Here is a 7,922-nt window from a genome sequence, read left to right on the forward strand (position 1 = left end):
TTTCGGGGTTGTATTCGCATTATCACGGGCTTCCTTAAGCTCGGATGAATATGTAAATCTCTCGCCGCTGCCTCCTTGTTCGCAGTAGTGGGGGCCACCTCCGCCGTAGCAATTCCGAGGGTAAAATTGATTAATATTTGTTTTCAAAATGACACACGGTGATGTATGGGCCCTTTTACAACTTAAATTAATACTTTAAAGAGATGAATGGTCTCCACAGAGGGTGTTAAAGTTCAAGCTCAGGGAATTTGCATATTTATATTACAGCCAACTGATAGTAATTGTGGGAATGGTCTGTAATGCTGTTCGTTTGTCATTTTCAGCGGGGTGTGCTCCAGCCGGGGACCTCACTAGCTCTGGGAGCCTCAGCCCCCGGCCCCGCTGGACACGGGCTGGCAGCTGGGCACCCAGGGCCTGTGTCCAGGCCACAGTCCTGCCTCTGGTCCCAGGAGGCTGAACCCCCTCAGGCCTGGACACCTGTTTTGGGGGGGGGGGCAAAGACACACCAGGTAAGGGTGAAGCAAGTGCCTTGAGGCTATAGACCCACGTCCTGCTTGTTTTAAGTCCCTGCCCCATGTCGCCAGAATTTTAGCCCTTCTTACCATCCGCGGTGCACCCCCTGCCACCTCCCCCTCTCACCAGCTTCTTGCCACCCTTTGCGTCTTAGAGAAGATTCTCACAATGGCAGAGAAGGGAAGGGAGCCCGTGCAGGTACGTTATCAAGCAGGTGACCACCGTGGGCATCTGGGGTGCAATCCTGCTGGGGCACCTGGGGCACACACATTGTTCGGTAGATTACTTGCAAAATTGGCCCCAGTTCTCCACCTCTTCCTGTATCCCGGGCAACGTGACTTTGCAGCTCCTCCTATCACAAAGCGAGTCTGTTTATTTTCCCACCCTTTGAACTTGTAAGTCGCTTGGCCAACTCTCCTTGGATTTTGTCTCCATGTGAGAACAAGCCTGAGCCAGCTTGCTGGAAGACGAGAGGCAGTTCTGGAGCACCGAAGGGTCAGCCGTGTTGTTCCAGCCGAGGTCTTGGGAGGGGACCCAGGTGGGATGAGCCGAGCCGGCAGTCGTACCACAGCTGACCACGGGCACATCGGTGAGTCCTGCTGTGCCTGGCATAGAGCAGAAGAGCTGCCAGTTTGACCTGTGGACATGAGAACAGTGATCAATGGTGGTTAGATAAGCCACTGAATTTTAAGGTGGTTTGTTATAAATCGTTACTGTGGCAATAGATAATTGATACAGGACTCATACTGGACTAGGCCATTGGTTGTACAGAGCCAATGGCCACATACTTGTACATTCCTACCAAACCATCTCAGACCCCCAGTGGGTCGTGTGGGCAGAGAAAGGGGCCAGAGGAGGGCGGGGAGACTGGATCCCACCCTGAGGAGGTGCACATGAGTTCACCCAGAGGAGAGCGTGTGTCACTCTGGAGGGGGTGTGTGTGATAAGACACGGTCTCCCAATTTCTCCCTTTTCAAAGAGGGGAAAGTCGGGTTTAAAAAAACTGGTGGGAAAGGGGCAGGAGAAGGCAGGGTAGGCAGGACTACAAAGCCTAGGGCAGGTTCATGGAGGGAGGAGAGGCTGTGCCAAGTGACAAGGTCAGAGCTGGGTGGCCACAACCCTGAGCACCCACTGAGGAGGCTGATTTGGACAGGCTGAGCCAATCCTCAAAGGGCTGACTGGTGGGTTAGGACTGCCCATGTCTCCAACCAGACGGTGGACACCACACACACACACACACACACACACACACACACACACACACACGGGGGGGGGGAGAGAGAGAGAGAGAGAGAGAGAGAGAGAGAGAGAGAGAGAGAGAAAGAGAAAGAGAGAACATGAATGGGACAGAAGCACATAGCACCTGTTATTTAAAAACACTTTTTGGGGGGAAACACTGTTACAGTCTAAATGAATCTGCAAGAAAAGTAAAAAGGATGCCTGTTTCCTGTTACCTGTATTCACCAATTGCTTGCATTTTGTCTCATTTTCTTTATCTCTCTTTCTATATGTATTTAGTACTGTTATGATTATTGCTGTCCCCCTTAAGAGAAAGTGTGGGTATCATGACCCTTCACACACCTACATATTTCAGAGAATATCTAAAAACAAGCGCCTTCCCCTCCATATCCAAGTATAATAATGAAAATGAGGACAGTAAATACAATACCGTTATCTGACATAGAGTCCGCCTTCTAAGTTCATCCATTGCCCCAGCAAAGGCCTTTAAAGCACTGTCCCCTGAAAATACAGTATCCAGCTAAGAAACGAGGTAGCCTGATCTTCTCCTCTCATGGGGGACAGTGTGTCAGCCCCGTGCCCCACTTGTCCCTTTGTCTTTCACACAGCCATGCTGTTGAGTTGTTTAGGCCAGTTGCTTCGTAGAGTGTCCCTCCATCTGGGTTTGTCTGACTGTTTCCTCCTGGTGATATTCAGGTTCTGCACTTTGGGCAAGTATATTGGATACCTGAGATTGGGTGAGAGCATCCTTTCAGACTGTGGAGCGTGTGTCCTGGCCATGGTAAGGCTGTGTCAGCACCAGCTCACACATCACCCTTCTAGAACCTCTTCCTGCCCCAACAGGTTTTCTTCTTCGTGTTCATTCAGTAGCGCGATGTAGTTACGAGGCCAGGTTCTAGAGCGAGTTCCAACACTTACCCTGTGTCCTGGGGTCCATCCCTTAACCTCTCTGAGCCTCACTTTCCTCAGTTTTTCAATGGGGGTAATAGTCCCTACCGCCTCTTATGGTTGTTATCTGAATTAAATATATGTAATGCATTTGGACCTGAAATAATGTTTGCAACAGTTAGTAATGTGCGATAGTATTTAGTTAGTATTTCTGACGCCTTCACTTGCAGGAGCATGGTAGCATTGCACTTCCTGTCCCCTTGAAGGTGGGTGCATGGGATTAGTCCTGGCTGGTGAGTTATCTGCAGAAATCATGGGTGTCACTTCCTGGGCCAGAGTATGTAACTGTAGGGGTAAGACTCCCCCTAAATTCTCTTTCTGGCACAGTGACCAGCAACTTTTGAGATGGTGGCTGCTTCGTTTGCTGGGGTCTTATTGTAACAATCATAAGCAAAGTCACCTCCTCTTTCCCTCCCCCTCCACCCATGCTAACTTTACAAGGAACGGTAGCATGAACAAGCAATGAAGCTTGGCCGCCGAGATCATGGGTTTGTTTGTTACTGCAGCATAAGCTGGTTTATCCTGACTAATACAGTGCTACATGAATGGGGGACGTCGTCACCATCATTATTATTCTTAATATTATCATCATGATTTCCTGCGCTCGTCTCGTGCAAAGCCTTTCTACTGTGTTGTGATGACCTGTGTAGATTCTAGCTCTCTCTTCCTGTCCCTGACTGTGAGTTTCTCAAGCACAGGCTCTATCTCTTTCTGTCTCTGGGACCCAAAAATCCTAGCTCAGCCAGTCCCAGACTCCGTGCTTAGTGTTCAATGAGTGATTGTTTAAATGTCACTTGAGACGTCTGAGTTATAAGTAGCTTTAATTTGATTTCAGCATTTTTAATTGCACAAACAATATTGTGGCAACAGCCATAAAACTAAAAGACCAAAAACAAAAGTCATTTACCATCCTTCTGAATTTAAGGGCTCATCCATGCTTGCTCTTGTCTGCCCTCATGAATGTATGGTTTTTACACTTGCACTGTCAGCCAGCTAGCGTCTTGTATCCTGCTTTTTTCTCCACTTAAAATACTATCAGAAGGCCACATTTCCGCAGAGTTTATGAGTCCTTTATTCTAGAGGTTGCACATATTTCATGGGGTGGATGGGCCCCTGTGGCTTAGAGGGGCTTTCATTTTTTTTGACATTGAAACGTTTCCCAATTCTTTGCTATTTCAGCCAAAGCTACCATGAATGTCTTGTCCATGGGGCTGACCCCTTTTATTTGAATACAGCTTCCCAGCATGGTATGCTGCCCCCCCACCCCACCTCAGTAAGAAAAATATAATGGAGCCATTTAAGGGACTGCTTCCATCACTAAACATTGAATCAGGGTATTAAAGTAAGTTCTGCCACTTTGCCTAAATTGTTCTTTCTCACCCAACGAGCCGTCTCCCCATCTTTTGAGCCCTTGACCAAAATAGTCTTGAGATTTGCTGTTCCTTGTTTTTATGTGGAGCAATGGGGGACTTGACACCATTTCATGCCCAGGTCAGTGTAATGCTGTTCCTTCTAATTGGCGCCATTCTTTGCTTTCTTCAAGTGCTTCCCATTCTCTTCATTCTCACCTCTGGCATTAGCAGTTGGGCAAGGGGTCCCTGGGACTCTTTGTTGGAGGAACAAGATTTTATCTTTTTATGAGAATTATCCAGTGTGAGTGAGTGCGTAGTCAAGACGCGCATCCTGGGGGTGCTGATCTGAGGACCTTCTCTCCTTGTCAGAACATGCAAACCCACCCCCTTCTGGTGAAATTGTGCAGAGGATTTCAGAGGAGTGTCCTGAAATTGATGTAACCACGTGCTCACCGGGGACCTTTAGTCCGTTTCCAGCTTCTTTGGATTACAGCTGACAAATGCTGCTGTGAACATCCTGGGGTGTGTCTTGGGGGGCATGTGAGAGCATTTTAGTAAGATGGAGACCTAGAAGGGAAATCGCTGGGGTCAAGTGCAGTAGATCTTACATTTGGTATATGCTGCAAAGTTGTACTCCCAACAGACTGCCCTAATTTCCACCACCATCCCGAGGGCCTGTTTGCCGGAACCTTCACCCATCCTGGGCCTCCTTGTTCTCCTATGGGCCATCCTGCCAACTAGCTTTGTTTCTCTGGGTCACTGTCAAGGTGGGACAGAGCTGCTAACAGGGACCTTTGTGTATCTGAAGGCTCGTATATATCACAGAAGGTCAGAGTCGGAAAAGCCTCTGAGACCACCCCGTCCAGTTTGCTCACTGTTGGGATGGAGGAACTGAGTCCCAGTGAGGACGAGGGATTCCTCCCAATGCACAGCATGTTAGGGGCAGCCTGGGACTCGAACCCAGGTCTCCTCTCTTTGCTTGGAGGATCCTTGATTCCCCTTAGGACAAGCATCTCGGCAGTCTATCCAGATTGATATTTTTGTGAGTGGTGGTAGAGCACGGGCTCCAGAGTCCAGTGGCTTGGAGTCAAATTCCAGCTGTCATTTAGAGCTGTGTGATTTGGGGCAAGTTGCTGAACTCCTCTGAACCCCAGTGTCCTCCTCTGTAAAATGGGCTCGAGCAGTAGCACCCATCTTAGGGGCTATTGTGGAAACTGACTGAGTTCATACTTGTGGGTCACATGGTAGAGCAGGGTCTGCCCACTAAGGATTCAAAACATGAATCTTGCTCTGGAGGGAAAACACTGTTCATGCAGCCTTAACCCTGCTGGTGCTTACCCCATGTCATGCACTGTGCTGGGGCACAGCGATCAGAGATCGTGAGAAAGGTTAGGGATCACCAAGTCCAAGGTCATGAATATTTACTCCTTGTTTTCTTCTAAGAGTTTTATACTTTTACCTCTTACACAGAGGGCTTTGATACATTTTGAATAAATTTTTGTATATAGTGTGAGGTAAAGGTCCAACTTCATTCTTTTGCATGTGAATATCCAGTTTTTCCAGCACCCTTTTTTGAAAAGGCTATTCTGTCTCCATTGGATGGTCTTGGCACCTTTGTTAAAAACTAGTTGACCTAGCTGTATGGGTTTATTTCTACAGTCTCAATTCTATTTCATTGCCTTATATGCCTATCATTATACCAGTACTACACTGTCTTGATGACTGTAGCCTTGTAGTAAGTTTTGAAATCAGGAAGTGTGAGTCCTCCTACTTTGTTCTTCTTTTCCAAGATTGTTTTGGCTGTCCACTGTGGTCCCTGGTGATTCTACATGAATTTTAGAATCAGTTTTTCAATTTCTGTCAAGAAGTCATCGGGGGTTCTGATGGTGATTGCATTGGATCTATAGATAATTGGGGGTAACATTGCCATCTTATCAATGTTACGTCTTCTAATCAATGAACATGAGATGCTTTTCCAAGTATTTAAATCTTGTTTAATGTCTTTCAACAATGGTTTGTAGTTTTCAGTTTGCAAGTCTTGCACATCTTTTGTTAAATTTAGTCCTACCTATTGTATTCTTTTTTACTGCTATTGTTAATATAATTGTTTTAAAATTTTTATTTGTGGATAGTTCACTGCGGGTACATTGTCATACAATTGATATTTATATATTGAGCTTGTGTCCTGCAACCTCACTGCACTGCCTTGTTATTTCTAAAAGCTTTTTAGTGGATTCCTTAGGACTTTCTACATGCAAGATCATGTCATCTATGAACACAGATAGTTTTACTTCTTCCTTTCCAATCTGGATGTCTTTTATTTCTTTTACTTGCTTAATTGCCCTAGAACCAGTGCAGTGGTGAGTAGAATTGGTGAGAACAGACATCCTTGTCTTGTTCTTGATCTTGGGGGAAATGCATCCAATCTTTCACCATTAAGGATGATGTGAGCAGTGGGGTTTTTATAGATGCCCTTGAACAAGTTGAAGCAGTTCCCTTCTATTTCTGGTTTGCTAAGTGTTGTTTTATTTTTATTATCATGAAAGGGTGTTGAATTTTGTCAAATGCTTATTCTGTGTCAGTTGAGATGATCATGTGATTTTTTTGTTTTTTATTCTATTGATATGATGTATTACATTAACTGATTTTCAGATGCTGAACCAACCTTGCATTCCTGGGAAAAACCCCATCTGGTCATGGTGTGTAATTGTTTTTATAAGGTGCTGTATTCAGTTTGCTAATATTTTTGTTGAGGATTTTTATATCCATATTCATAACAGATATTGGTCTGTAGTTTTCCTGTGATAGTCCCTCTGCCTTTAGCCTTCTGAGAATTCCTCAGAGTTGGGCCAAATTATCCGCTGCCCTCCCCCTCAGAAGGGTACCAGAGCATCTTTGCAAATATCTACGCAAATGCCTAAGGAGACAGGACCCACTGACATTGGTTGAGTGTTGGGACCTCCTCATGTATTCTGTCATTTGACCCTTTCAGCTCCTGTTGTGAGTGTTATCATTTATGCCCATTGTACAGTTGGGAAAACTGTCCATGCTAGATCTATGGATGTCCCCCAGGACAGATGCTTTTGATGACATCAGATTATATAAAAAATGTGCAGTGGACTGAATATTTATGTACTCCCCAAATCCATATATTGAAATCCTAACTCTCAAGGTGATGATATTAGGAGGTGGGGCCTTTGGGAGGTGATCCCTCATGAATGGGATTAGCGCCCCTATAAGAGAGGACTCAGAAAACTCCCTTGTCCCTTCCACCATGTGAGATTACAGTGAGAGAACTGCTGTCTGTGGACCAGGAAGTGGCCTCTCACCAGAAGGTTGATCTTGGACTTCCAGCCTCCAGAACTGGTGAGAAATAAACTGTTGTTATAAGCCACCCAGTCTATGGTGCTCTCTTATAGCAGTCTGACTGTGTTAGATAGGATGTATAGTCATATTTATTTTACTTTCTTGTTTTATTTCAAAGAATAATGTAACAAACAATCCTACGCCCATGGCTCAGCCATTAGTGTTTCTCATATTTGCTTCCAGTGTGTTTTTCCTCAAAGAAATAAGGCATTAGAAATAACGCTAAAGACCAGTTAACTCTCCCTCCCCCAGTTCCCATCGACTGTGATTCTCACTCATCTTCTAGATGGGCCATTTTTATACTTTCCTATGTGTAAACATGTATCTAAAAGCAGCATATCCTTTTTATTGCATTTACATTTTCAATAATTTTTCTTTCATACGCACAAATATTTATATCAATACATGAATTTGGAGTTTTTAGGTTATTATTTATTATACAAAAATGGGACCATTTTAGATAGATTTCCCTGGTCTTTGCTTTGCTCACTCATCAGCATCTTG

General features: G+C 45.2%; 1 long non-coding RNA gene across 2 annotated transcripts in view; it reads left to right on the top strand.

Annotated features, from left to right (window-relative positions):
* Nucleotides 1–911: 911 nt before the first annotated feature.
* The window catches only part of LOC109383691 (uncharacterized), a 26,268-nt gene continuing 19,257 nt past the window's right edge, over nt 912–7,922 (top strand). Inside the window, exons 1-2 of one of the 2 annotated variants that reach the window (XR_002124270.1) lie at nt 912–1,102; nt 2,449–2,533. This is a non-coding gene — a long non-coding RNA (uncharacterized LOC109383691). The remainder of the gene's footprint in view (nt 1,103–2,448; nt 2,534–7,922) is intronic. The other variant, XR_002124271.1, reaches the window with a different exon arrangement.

The sequence above is a fragment of the Hipposideros armiger genome, unplaced genomic scaffold (genome assembly GCF_001890085.2).
Source record: "Hipposideros armiger isolate ML-2016 unplaced genomic scaffold, ASM189008v1 scaffold_4, whole genome shotgun sequence".
Taxonomy (NCBI): Eukaryota; Metazoa; Chordata; class Mammalia; order Chiroptera; family Hipposideridae; genus Hipposideros; species Hipposideros armiger.